This window comes from Rhipicephalus microplus, chromosome 5 (genome assembly GCF_043290135.1).
Source record: "Rhipicephalus microplus isolate Deutch F79 chromosome 5, USDA_Rmic, whole genome shotgun sequence".
In the NCBI taxonomy this organism is placed as follows: Eukaryota; Metazoa; Arthropoda; class Arachnida; order Ixodida; family Ixodidae; genus Rhipicephalus; species Rhipicephalus microplus.
Window position 1 is genome coordinate 145,053,438 of NC_134704.1, and position 14,574 is coordinate 145,068,011.

A 14,574-nucleotide genomic window follows, 5' to 3' on the forward strand; every position below is an offset into this window, starting at 1 on the left:
GAGCTCTTTGCTACGAGCAAAAATGCGACCGGGAAGCATGTATTCCTCCCGCTATGTTCGCTTTGAGATCAGTTCCTTATGAGAGCACTGGCTTTAGCTCTGCAGAGCTTGTGTATGGGAGGAGTTTGAGAACACCATTGCGAATACAACGCGAGTCTTGGGAGGGATTAGATGAGGACCCTAATGTAGTTGCCTATGTTCTCCACTTTTATCAGAGGCTTAGAAAAACGAAAGATCTTGTGGAAAGTCACATGAAGGCTGCGCAAGTGTTGTCGAAAGAGTACGCATGTCCAGGATGTCTGGACATAAATAACTAGCACCATCGGTTGGGTTGGCTGCTAAAAGACAGTGTCTTTCAATCGAAGATGGCCTTTAAACATTTATTGCAGGCGAACTCTTGAGTACATGGCTAAATCACTCCGTATATATAATCCGGGTGTCATTATCTCACAATGAGAGAAATTAGCTTTATTCCATTGAAAATGTTGGGTTCGAGAGTGAATTTTATGTTCTATGAGAGAGTCCATAGGAGCTAATTTGAACAAATTATATAAGCACAATTAGCCTTTCTCTTCTTCAATCACTCAAGTTTGTAGCACCGCGAAACGCTGCTTCTGTGCGCGAGTGTCAAGAGCGCAAGCACGAAAAATCACGTGACTTTTCTTCGTGCACTTCATGGGAAATAAAAGTTCAGCTGTTGTTTCGGACGCGTGTGGTTCATTGCGCTTGCGCGACCTTCTCGCCCAGCTCGGCCTCGTAGTGCGTTCTAACATTGAGGACCCGGACGTGATGCAGCCACCGGGGTCGGGCATCAACGTCGCTATGACTTCGACGTCGATGACAGAGTCCTCGACTACGACTTCTACGTCTTCAACGAACGCTACGCCGACAGTCTCTTCAGCCGACAGTAAGCTGCCACCATTTTGGACCGCGGTTTGTTCAAGTAGAAGCCCAGTTCGCAGCGCGACGCATCACATCAGACTTCACCAAATACCACCACGTCATAAGAAGCCTCCCGCCACCCATAGCCAGTGAAACACGGGATCTCTTACTCGACCCACCTGCCGAAAAAGCATGATCATCATCATCAACATCATCATCATCATCATCATCATCATCATCATCCTGACTACATCCACTGCAGGACAAAGGCCTCTCCCATGTTCCGCCAGTTAACGCGGTCCTGTGCTTGCTGCTGCCAATTTATACCCGCAAACTTCTTAATTTCATCTGCCCACCTAACCTTCTGTCTCCCCCTAACCCGCTTTCCTTCTCTGGGAATCCAGTTAACTACTCTTAATGACCAGCGGTTATCCTGTCTACGTGCTACATGCCCGGCCCATGTCTATTTCCTCTTCTTTATTTCAACTATGATATCCTTAACCCCCGTTTGTCCCCTAATCCACTCCGCTCTCTTCTTGTCTCTCAAGGTTACACCTACCATTTTTCGTCCATTGCTCGCTGCGTCGTCCTCAATTTAAGCTGAACCCTCTTTGTAAGTCTCCAGGTTTCTGCTCCGTAGCTAAGTACCGGCAAGATACAGCTGTTATATACCTTCCTCTTGAGGGATAGTGGCAATCTACCTGTCATAATTTGAGAGTGCTTGCCAAATGTGCTCCACCCAATTCTTATTCTTCTAGTTACTTCAGTCTCGTGGTTAGGCTCCGCGGTTATTACCTGCCCTAAGTAGACATAGTCTTTTACAACTTGAAGTCCACTATTACCTATCTCAAAGCGCTGCTTTTTTCCGAGGTTGTTGTACATTACTTTCGTTTTCTGCAGATTAATTTTAAGACCCACCTTTCTGCTCTCTTTGTCTAACTCCGTACTCATGAGTTGCAATTCATCCCCTGAGTTACTCAGCAATGCAATGTCATCGGCGAAGCGCAGGTTACTAAGGTACTCTCCATTAACTCTTATCCCTAACTGTTCACATTCTAGGCTTCTGAAAACCTCCTAAAACGCTAAAAGAAACTGTCATCTACCATGTCATGCCACCCGAATTGCAGCGCCTACATCAATTGTTTCACGACACGAACCTCAGCGACCGTATTCCTAGTCAGCTGTTGCGGCATATGCAACTATTACGTGGCGAAACAACCAACAGCGTAGACGGAGCATTGTTTCGAGAGCTCTTTTTACAAAAGCTGCCCTCAAATGTTCGCATGGTTATCAAGGCGTCAGTGCAGAAAGACCTACCTGCTGTCGCCGAGCTCGTTGATCAGCTTGTGGTGATCACCACGCCCACAACACTGGCTGCCGTGCAGGAACAACGGGCTCAGGATGAACTTCAGCAAATGCGTGCAGATACTTCTCGATTCACCGAGACATTATAAGCTTTGCGTACAAGCAGGACAGCACAAGATGCAAGTGAGCCAAACACGTCGGTATCACAGCCCCAGCGGAAAAATATATGCTGGTATCATCGGCGTTTCGGAAATTCTGCGCGTAACTTCCACCCTGTGCGCGCTCGGGAAACGACCACGGCAAGCACTGAGGGCGACAGGTGCTACTACGTTGCCTTTAGGTCATCCCTCGATATTTTTTGTTACTGACCGCAACAACAGGGCTTGTTCCTTAGTCGACACAGGCGCCGATGTGAGCGTGATACCCGCGTCACAAACCAAAAGGAAGAACCCTACTATATCCCCACTCCAAGCTGTCCATAACACGGTGATACGAACATACGGACATCGTTCATCCACACTGGACTTCGGCTTCAATTCAACAGAATGTTCAAATAGGTGTTCGTAGCCGCCGATGTCAAATTCGCTATATTGGGCACTGACTTTCTGCAATACTTTGGTCTGATGGTTGATGTATGAAACAAACGGCTACAGGATCCTGCATGTCGTGCAGCGGTTCAAGGCAAACCTTTGTGTCCTCCGCTCAGCCCGACCTTACTCTGTTCATCAGGAGTATCGCGCTTCACCGCCATAGTACATGAGTTCCCAAAGCTGACGCGACAGAAACAGGCATTCGCCGAAGTAAAACATGATGTTCAGCATCACATAGAAACCACAGGACCACCGGTCTACGCGCGTCCACGGCGGCTTTCGCCCGAGAAGCTACAGCTAGCCCGGCAGGTTTTCTCGCATATGATGGAACTCGGCATAGTACGAGTCCCTTCATCCAGCCCGTATGCGTCGCCTCTTCACATGGTCCCCAAATCAGCAGGTGGTGATTGGTGTCCTTGCGGGACTTATAGGGCCCTAACCGTGTGACAGTGCCGGCACGTTACCCAGTGCCGCACGTCCACGACCTGACCTCTTGCCTGCATGGCACGAACATCTTCTCAAAAATATATCTGGTGAGAGCATACCATCAGATTCCCGTAGCAACAAAGGATGTTCCCAAGACCGCGATAACAACGCCATTCGGAATGTTTGAATTTCTACGGATGCCTTCTGGCTTACGGAATGCTGGCCAAACTTTCCAACGGTTCATGGATGGCGTTTTTCGGGGCCTCAACTTCTGCAAGATTTACCTGGATAACCTGCTTATCGCTAGCCGCACGCCCGAAGAGCGCGAGAGCCATCTACGCCGCTTGCTACAGCGATTGGCAGAACATAGCATCGTTATCAACACGACCAAGTGCGTTCGGGGTACCATCACTACCATTTATGGCTCGCAGCATTTCAAGTGTGGGAGTGCACCACACCCAAATAAGGTCGAAGCAGTACGGCAGTTTCCACAGCCAAAAACCACCCGCCAGCTCCGAGAGATCCTAGGACTCGTAAACTTCTACCGGAGGTTCGCTCCAAAGTACGCCCACATCCTTCACCCGCTGCACAGTCTACTAGCAGCTCCAGGAAATAAAACGGGCGACATTTAGTGGAACGACCAAGCGGTAGAGGTGTTTCGGCACATTAAGGAGTCTCTCTCGAATGCCGCCCTGCTCGCATACCCACAACCTGGTTTACCGCAGTGCGCAATGGTGAATGCCTCAGACGCAGCTATTGGAGCCGTACTGCAGCAAAAGTCAAGCGGAAGGGGGAACTCCATTTTCTTTTCGAGAAAATTGAGCCCGGACGAACGCCGATACAGCACCTTTGGCAGGGAGCTCCTGGCCACATACGCGGCTATCCGACACTTCCGCCACTATGTAGAAGCTCGAGAATTTTTCGTGCTCACAGATCACAAGCCGCTGACTTACTTATTGGGCGCGGTCAACTCAGATACGGGTGCACACGTGGCACGAGAGCTCCGCCGAATGTCTTACATCGCAGAATTCACGACGGATGTACGCCATGTCAGCCGGAAGGACAATGCAGCGGCAGACGCCCTTTCCCGCAGCCTAGTAAACGCCGTCAGCCTACCAAGCGGCGTTGACTACACCACACTAACGACGGCTCAACACAGAGATCCAGAGTTGAAGCACCTACTTAAGCCCACAACCAGCGCCTTGAAGCTGCAATGGGTGGATGGACCGACTGGACCTGTATGTTGTGACATGTTCACTGGGAGGCCCAAACCGTTCGTGCCCCCGGATCTTCGCCGCAACATTTATGAATCGCTGCACGGCCTCTCTCATCCTGGAGTCCGAGCCACTCAGCGGCTCTGCACAGCTAGGTTCGTGTGGCCCGGAATGAACCGAGATGTCCGACGTTGGACTCGGGAGTGCCTATCCTGTCAACGCTCCAAAGTGCAGCGCCATATTGTAACCCCCTTAGGATCTTTCCCCGAGCCCGACACTCGATTTTCCCGTGTGCATTTGGACATTGTGGGACCATTGCCTTTTTGTCAAGGGCAAAACTGCTTGCTAACTTGCGTCGACCGCTTCACGCGGTGGCCGGAGGCGGTCCCCATTCCAGATACGACTGTCTACGTGGTTTTTCGCGCTTTCATCTGCCACAGGGTAGTGCGATTCGGAGTTTCATCGACTGTGACAACAGATCGCGGAACGAAATTCGAGTCTGCCCTATTCGGGAACATCGCGCAGTTCCTAGGAATCCGGCGCATCCGAGCAACGGCCTACCATCCCATCAGCAACGGTCTGGTGGAAAGGTTCCATCGCCAACTGAAGACTAGCCTGGCGGCAAATTTAAGTCACAGTTGGGTCGAGGCTCTACCTCTGGTTTTATTGGGAATTAGGATGGCTCTGAAAGCGGATATTGGCTGCTGCTCGGCTGAACTAGTATACGGCACAACACTTCGCCTTCCGGGGGAGTTCGTCGCCGACAATAAAAACGCAAACGCTCAGGCCAACAGCGGGTATTCCTTGTGACTGTGGGACACTATGGGCAAGCTGCGACCTGTCCCTCCACGGCTGCCAGCACCACAGCCTGTTCACGTCCCCAGTGATCTCTCCTCCAGTTCTCACGTGTTCGTGAAGCATGACGCTATACAGCGTCCACTGCACCCCCCTTATGACGGGTCATTCAAGGTGGTGAAACGAGAAAAAACACACATCACAATCGACAGAGGTGGCCGTCATGACGGGGTTTCGCTTGACCGCGTAATACCAGCGCACGTGGATAGCAACAGCGAAGCGCGTGGACCATCTTGAGTTACACAGCCAGGAAGGCTACTGGCAAACCAGAATGAACCAGCCCAACCATTCGTCGAAAGGTTCACGCGGAGCAGACGACGCACAAGATCTCAGGTGCGGCATAACTTATGAACTAAAATTTGGTGTTGACCCATTTACTAGGGGAGGGGGGGAGTATTGTAGCGCCGCGAAACGGTGCTTCTGGTCGCGAGTGTCAAGAGCGCAAGCACGAAATATCACGTGACTTTTCTTCGTATACTTCAAGGGAAATAAAAGTTCAGTTGTTGTTTGGGGCGCGTGTGCTTCATTTCGCTTGCGCAACCTGCTCGCCCAGCTCGGCATCGCAGTGCGTTCCAACAAGTTACAAGATATCGACGACCCTGTCTTCGCGCCTACGCACTTTTTCTGATATCGGCAAAGTTTCTGAGGTTCGACGAGTGCTTTGTAAAAAGGTATTTCGCAGTGGAACTCCTTTGCAGAAGCACACGCGCTTCGTAGTGCTTTCGGTTACTCCAAAACGTTGAAATTTGGCAGCTCTTTTATGTAAGGTTGTTGTCTTTCATGAAGCTTCTCAATATGCGCAAGGTGTTAAGAAAGTGTAGATGTTACGTTGATGATTAGCAACCACAAGGCTCACGTTTATTCGAAAGAACGATCAAAGATGAGAATAGCTCTTCGTAATTCAAAATAAGAAGTAACAATCAACGAGACACATTGGTATAAATAAGAATGTTTCTCTCTTAATATGGGAGATCAATGGTACTTGTTTAACTTAACAATAATTTAAAAGTAATGTGCGCTAGCTGTCAGTCTAGTAGGACATAATAAAGTTTAATAATTGGTAGTATTGCCTTGCACATCATTTATACTTGATTATTGTCACATGTGAGTAAACAGCAGTAGTCATTCCAATAACTAAAAGGTAAGAAAAGGTATCTAATTTATTTGCATCTTTCTAGAATTTTCCGTCACGCACAAGATGATTTTTCGCTCACAAGCAACGATGCCCAGACCAGAATTTCTGCGAAACGAGCTCTTTAACGCTATAGCGTCATTAGGTCTTACAAGGTACCTATAAGAAACATTACCACGTAAAAACTTTCACCACGCTGTTCTTGAGCAAGACATGCAAAGTAAAAATTCCTCTAGTAGCAGCATGGAAACCAGACGAGAGATATATCTCCAAACTCGCTTGTGTGCGTTCTTCGTTCTAAATAAAACTGGCCAAAATAGCCGGCTCTCGAATGAAGACCTGAGGCTGCTGTACATACCGCATACCCAGTGAAACAAAGGGGCGTTTTATGGTTGTTTACATTCAAATATCACCGGGAGATTTACGTTCAAAAACCACAATATGATTTTGAGGAACGCCACTGTGGAGGACTCCGTAAGTTTTGCATCGAAATGTGACCTTCGCAGCAGGTGTCGATCATGCGGCGTCTTTCGAGTCAGTACCCGAGGGCTGCAACCACTACATGACCACAGCGGACAGTCGCATACATGAATTTAATTGCTTTCATTACACTTCTGCGAACAGTTAGCAAAGAGGGGAAGACGACCTGTTTGATTGATTTGTGGGGTTTAACGTCCCAAAACCACCATATTATTATGAGAGACGCCGTAGTGGAGGGCTCCGGAAATTTTGACCATCTGGGATTCTTTAACGTGCACCCAAATCTGAGCACACGGCCCTACGACATTTCCGCCTCCATCGGAAATGCAGCCGCCGCAGCCGGGAAGACGACCTGTATAGAATTTTATGCACGTAATGAAATGCATTACTTCGGATATATTTTGTTGTACCACAGCCAGTGTATAAAAACAAGGTTGTCTTTTATCAAGCGGCGGTGGTTATGTGCTTTAGAAACATAATGAACGTTATTCAAATTAAAGTGCCCTATTTGAAATGCTCAAATTTGGAATTCAGCAATTTTCAGCAAATAATTAGTGAAAAAGTTCAGCCAATTTGCTGAAATAATTAGGCGAATTTGGGCATTTATTTCCTCCTCTTTTCCAGCTCTCGAAAATATTGTGTTACTGGCAGAGAATACGGCATGACAAGTTGACTATAGCGTAAAAAAATAATCAATTGCTGATTGCTGGCAACAAATGTTAGCAACCTGAGGCCTGTCTGCATATTCTCAAATCACGATCGCCATCACGTGGGCTGATAATATTTTCTTGAAATCAGCTTTTGCAGATTAAAATAACAGCAGCGACAAAAGTATGCGCTAACTTTTTTCAAAAAACCTGTGCCGCCGACTATACAACCGGACGATATATATATATATACAAAACGACGAGAACAAGGGAAGCACTCCCTTTCGAAATAAGAGTTTTTCAAAAACAGAAATTTTCAAAAAAAAAAACTTGTTTCACAATTCAGCAACCACGTGTGCTTACCAATCAGCAATCACCGTTCGCTCTTAGCTGCGATAGTCGACATCGAGCTGCTTTTTTTAACGTTTGACGACCTTGTCTGCCCTGCGGCACACGTTATCGCAATAGTTTTGAAAGTTGAAGCTTGGTATGACACGTGGTGTCAAAAACGGCGATCTAAAAGCGATGTTCCCAAATTCCTGGGTATAACGACAAATCGGTGAAGAAACGCACCTTTGAAGTAGGTATAGTCAGGTAATGCTGCTGCGGTCGCCCAAAAAGAACGAGCTTGAGATGCATTGGGAAGGGCCCTCCCAAGTATTATCGAAGCGTTCTGATACCAATTATGAAGTGGAATTAGAAGGCCGTCGAGCAAAAATCACGGCAGTAACTTGTTGAAACCATACGTTCAAGGTCAAGTGGTCGTAGATTTGCTTTTGAATGCTTCACAGGAAGAAGGAGCAGAAATCTTGACTTCTAGCGATGTAATTCAAAGGGGATCCGATGAATCATGAAGCAGTTGAACCTGGAGCCTAGGTTAAGTGAAGTCCAAAAGGAGGACTTGAGAAGGATTGTTTCCGAGTTTAAAGACTTGTTTTTGTACCATCCCAGAAACACGACGTTGATAGAACATGATATTGAGCCAACTTGTGAGAAGCATATTCATAGGAACCCCTATCAATGTTCCTCTGTGTGAAAACACTAATTGATATGTGGGGTTTAACGTCCCAAAACCACCATATGATTATGAGAGACGCCGTAGTGGAGGGCTCTGCAATTTCGACCACCTGGGGTTCTTTAACGTGACCCGAATCTGAGCACAAGGGCCTAAAACATTTCCGCCTCCATCGGAAATGCAGCCGCCGCAGCCGGGATTTGAACCCGCGACCTGCGGGTCAGCAGCCGAATACCTTAGCCACTAGACCACCGCGGAAGGGCCCTTTGCAAAAGAAGGTTATGAAAAAGGAGATCGATAAAATGCTAGAGTTGGGAATCATAGTACCAGGCGAGAGTGACTATACATCCTCTCTAATATTGGTTCTAGTGCAGGTAGAAGATCTTAGGCCATGCATTGATTATCGGCGTCTTAACGCCATAACTCGAGACCAAACTTATCCGATACCAAATATAGAGGAGAGGGTAGAAGCTGTGCCACAGTGTAGTTTTATTTCCACGTTAGATCTCGTGCGAGGGTATTGGTAAGTCCCCCTTAAGGAGCGTGCTAGCCGCTATGCCGCATTGCTTTCTCCATTCAGAACGTATCATCCACTTAAGCTCAGCTTCGGATTGAAAAATGCGCTCTTTTTATTTTCAGGCTTAATGGACCGCGTTCTTAACGGCCTCAACGAGTTCGCTCTGCCGTATCTTGACGATGTCACCATCTTCTCGAATAGCTGGGAAGAGCTTGCAGAGCATTTAAGAGTCGTGCTGAACCGGTTGAAAGAAGCTGGTCTTCCCGCGAAACTTTCTAAATGTCACCTATAGGATGCGGCGAGGTGTCTTACCTGGGCACGTTGTGGGGCGTCGCTGGCGTAGACCTCCAGAAACTAAGGTACCCGCCATCGTGAACTATCCACGACCAACCACAAAATCTGAGATAAGGGTATTCTTGGGCGTAACTGGATACTATGAGCATTACGTACAAACGTACTCTAGCATTGCCAGCCCTCTAAGAGACGCACTTCGTAAGTACAAGCCGCTTAAAGTGGTATGGGACTCAGAAAAGAGAATTCGTTTGGCAACCTGAAACAGGCCCAAAGCAAAAAGCCCGTTCTCATGGCACCCTATTTTTCTAAGGACTTCGTCATTCGATGCGACGCGAGGGATCGTGGCATGGGAGCTATATGGTGCCAGGAAGACAGCGCTGGTAAAGAAATGCCAGTTTCGTAATTAAGTCGAAAACTGAGCTGCAGGGAAGAAGCATACAGTACTTCTGAAAAGGAATGTGCTTGCCTCGTGTGGGCCGTTCAATAGCTAGCCTGTTATGTCTCCGGTTCGAGGTTTGTGGTCGAAACGGACCACTGTCTTCTAACCTCGTTAAATAACATGTCGCCTGAAATTGGCTGGTTACTGAGGTGGAGCATGTTGCTGAGGTGGTTACTGTTATTGAGGTGTAGCATGTTTATGTTGGGGAGCACCACAACATAAACGGTCGCTACAAGAAAGGGAAGCTAAACGCTAACGCAGACACACTGAGCCGGGCGTCTTAGTTAGTACCTTCCCGCCTTTCGGTCTTTCGCTGTCGAATCGAGGCAAAATTGAATGATTGATGTGTCGGGCTTAACGTCCCAAAACCACCATAAGATTATGATAGATGCCGTAGTGGAGAGCTCCGGAAATTTCGACCACCTGGGGTTCTTTAACGTGCACCCAAATCTGAGCACACGGGCCTACAACATTTCCGCCTCCATTGAAAATGCAGCCGCCGCAGCCGGGATTCAATCCCGCGACATGCGGGTCAGCAGCCGAGTACCTTAGCCACTTAACCATCACGGCGGGGTGATAAAATCGAGGCGAAATTTTGTCCTCATCACGGCCTTAGCAGAGTGCTCTCGTCTAGAGTGATCTCAAAGGGCCAACCTTAAGTTGTATTCTATTTCATTACTTTGTTGTACGTGTAAAAATTTGAGTGCTCATTTTAAAAGTCTCGTGTCCAACATGTACATCTTGGTGTATGGAACAAAATTCCCATAGTCACTTAGCTAGGTATCTGCTGTACTATATTTTGTCTGGTGTTCTGTCGGGTAACTGAGGGCACTTGCTAGTGTCGTGTGTTGTCTGTTGTCGAATCATTCTTCACATGTTGCAGATCCATCGACAAGTGCTGAGACCAAAAATCGTAAAAAAAGACGAGCGAAGCTAGTCGAGAAGTATCGGTGACAAGCCAGTGGAGGTGATATCCGTCCTCAAGAATGGGATGTGTTCACGAAACTGAGCCTTGAGGTACATTCTCGCCGTGGCCCTGGAGGCAAACCTGGAGGGACCTGGTGAACGAGCGCGCCCGACATCCGAGCCACGTGGAGGCAGCTCGTCTTTCCTGCGCATTGTCTGGCGGCAGGGCTGCTGTTACGCCTGGGAGTTCAGACCGAACGTCACTGCCTCTGCAAAGGCACTCTGTGTCAAGGCCAGTGAACGAGCCCGCCTGACGCCATCACCTCAACGACGACATTTCTCAACCCACGGGCCCGATAGCAGGTCGACGATGCAATGGACGCCATCCAGTCTGGCGAGTCTTAAGCAACGCGTGGCAATACCACTCGCTCATGGGTGCAACCTAACGCAGCGGGTCCCGATTTGAGGAAGCTGACGCCACAAGTGGCGGTTATGATTGGACGTTGCTAACGCAAAGGATCACCCGGGACCTATGAGGAAGCAAGCGGTGCGATTCCAAACAGCTGCCGTATGCGTCAGGGAGAAGCAGCGTTAGAATCTCCGAAGACATCTCGCCTCTTCGAGTCTCTAAGCTGTCAGCCCCTGTGCCGAATATGTACACCTCTGTTTCTATGTTGTGCATGAATCTACCCTTAACTCACCGTCGTCTTGTCCGCTCGTCAATCAGCTCTGCGCAGAAGCAGCCGCGAGCTGAGAAGCACACTACGGAAGAACCTTGGCAGTCTGTGACCTCAGCGCGCTACGCAACAGTGTCGGCGGTGGTGCGAGTCGTAACAGTAATCAGTGCCAGTGCGCAAAGGTCAACAGACATATTAAAAGCATGATGACTTTTGTTTCACGACCATACATTCGTTTTGGCTATGTTCACGTCAACATAATGGTTCAGCTACCACCGTATGCGAACCAATGTCTTATGCTCACTTGTATTGACCGCTTTAGCCCCTGGACGGAGGCAACGTTGCTATGCAACATCGCTGCAGAGTTTATTGCACAAGCTCTGGAGCACACCTATATTGCTGATTATTGCGTACGACACAACAAAATGACCGACAGAGGAAATCAATGCCAATGATCTCTCGTTCGGCCTCTTTCTCGCCTCTTTGACGTAAGAGACAATTGAACTACAGCTTACCATCTCAGTTGGAGGTTGTCAGCTGTAGTGGACAGTGCGTTTCACGTCCACAAGTGACCAAGGGAACGAGAAGCTAGGTCTTCTTCGCCGTAACATTGTGACAAGCTCTGTCAGCCAGCTAATAATTGTTTGTTTGAGTATTGCTTTCTGATCTAGTGCTCTCTTCCTCGTTATGGACGCTACCACAAAGACTTCGCTATTTCTACCCCCTCGCAAACACCGATAACTTTTTTTCATAAATAATCTTGTGTTCCTCATTGGCGGCCTGTTCTTAAGCCTTTTATGTTTGAAATGTTTGCAGGGGCACATAGAGCTCGCTTTTCCAAAACACCGCGAGAAAACGTTTCGAACCTGCTTACTGCTTAGCTGCTTGTGATTTAGCTGCTACAGTGCCTTCTTCAATCAGCTCCCCAGTTCGTCTCATCTTTAGGTTGGTTGTGACCGTGAGTGGTCACAACGTAGTTTATTTTGACGTTTCAGCCTAGAGTGTGACCTTCATCAGGATTGAATCCTCATGAATAAATTGATGAATCCTGATGAATCAATCCTGATGAATCCTCATGAGGCCTCAATCCTGATGAAGGCCAGACTCTAGACCGAAATGTCGACATAAACCATGTTGTGACAGCTCACGGAGGATATACTTGACTATATGCAACGCTACGGCCACTCAACCGCCATGCCTGCCTATATATATATATATATATATATATATATATATATATATATATATATATATATATATATATATATATATATATATATATATATATATATATATATATATATATATATATATATATAGTCCAGTAGATCCTCCGTGAGCGGTCACAACGTGGTTTATTTCGACGTTTCGGCCTAGAGTCTGGCCTTCATCAGGATCGGTGCCTGATGAAGGCCAGACTCTAGGCCGAAACGTCGAAATAAAGCACGCTGTGACCGCTCACGGAGGATATACTGGACTAGATGCAACGCTACGGCCACTCAACCACCATGCCTGCATATATATATATATATATATATATATATATATATATATATATATATATATATATATATATAGCAGGTCATTCATTCAGTAACATGATAGCTACAATACTGGAATCGGGTTTTAAATCACACCATGAACGCGAAGTAAAAGAGTCATTTTTAATTCATAAATTCAAAACACTATCTGCCGGCATGAACGAGAGCCCGGGTACGCTTACTTGCACATTGCCTTAGTAAATCGCTTTTTTTTGTTTTACTGACAAGTGTATATTCTTCGCACGATGTTGGCCTATTGTCAAATATTACCTACATAATGTAGGTGGCCTTTGTCGCTTCACCATTTACTCGCATTCATTTTGCTCTGCCTGCTTTGTGATTTTGTTTATCTCTCTAAATTTCTTTTTCTTTTTTAAAGGCTTACTGAATGTTTTTAGGCTGTGTTTATCCCGCAGAACGTATGACCAAGTGAGCTACTGCGTGCGCAGTTTGTTATTTTGCTGACCTGTTTCATTCCACACAAGGTGTAGGGTATCTAATACGTGCCAATTCACTATTGTATAATGATACGCGTTTTCAGCTGTATATACACTATAGCCACGTACCTTTGGTGATATATAATCTTGTTTCCTATACTACTGATAATGACTTAGCCGTGTGATACGCAAAGAAGCGGCTTATATATGTGCCCTGTGTGCCATGTGTAACCATTCACTCCGACGAAGGCAGGCCCACCTGCCGAAACGTTAGTAAAACTTGTGTTTTTTCGCACGTTTGTCGACCTCTTTTTATACTGCATTTTCCACCGGATCCATTGAATATCACCCCACCATATATATATATATATATATATATATATATATATATATATATATATATATATATATATATATATATATATATATATATATATATATATATATATATATATATATGCGATCTAACAGACAATAATGCCAAGGAATGTATAGGGGATGTTAGTAGAACCAATGTAATGTATATAAGAAAAAAGAAAAGTGGGTGAAAAAATAACTTGCCGTGAGCAGGAATCGAACCTACGACCTTCGAATAATGCTTTCGATGCTCTCATAAATATTGTGTCAAAACACGGAAAAACGAGCCCTTAGGTATACACTTATCTTCCTCACACACACACACACACACACACACACACACACACACACACACACACACACACACACATATATATATATATATATATATATATATATATATATATATATATATATATATATATATATATATATATATATATATATATATATATATATATATATATTGGCACGTTCCTTTTCTCAAGATTTGTTATCACCCCGTTACACTACGTTCAGCGCAAACCGCGCCTGCAGTGTTCGAGAGGCTTCGAGGCTGTAGTGTACCGTTTTGTTCAAATCACGCTCACTTAGTAAACAATACAAATTATTCGAGAACCTATATCACCGCTAGCATTAACGCTAGAGTATTCAATGAAAAGGGTATAAATTTTGACACGCTTCACCGCTTGTCAGTTGATCGACAGCCGACGCTCTACTCGCCGCTACCAGTGCCAGTGTCTCACTGTAATCTAACTTTCCTTTTACGTGGCCACAAGTTTGGCCCGAATAAACAGTTTATTATTCGACCTGCAGTTTTCTCCCTTCATCCACGTCCCGACCTCGGGACATCTGGTAGA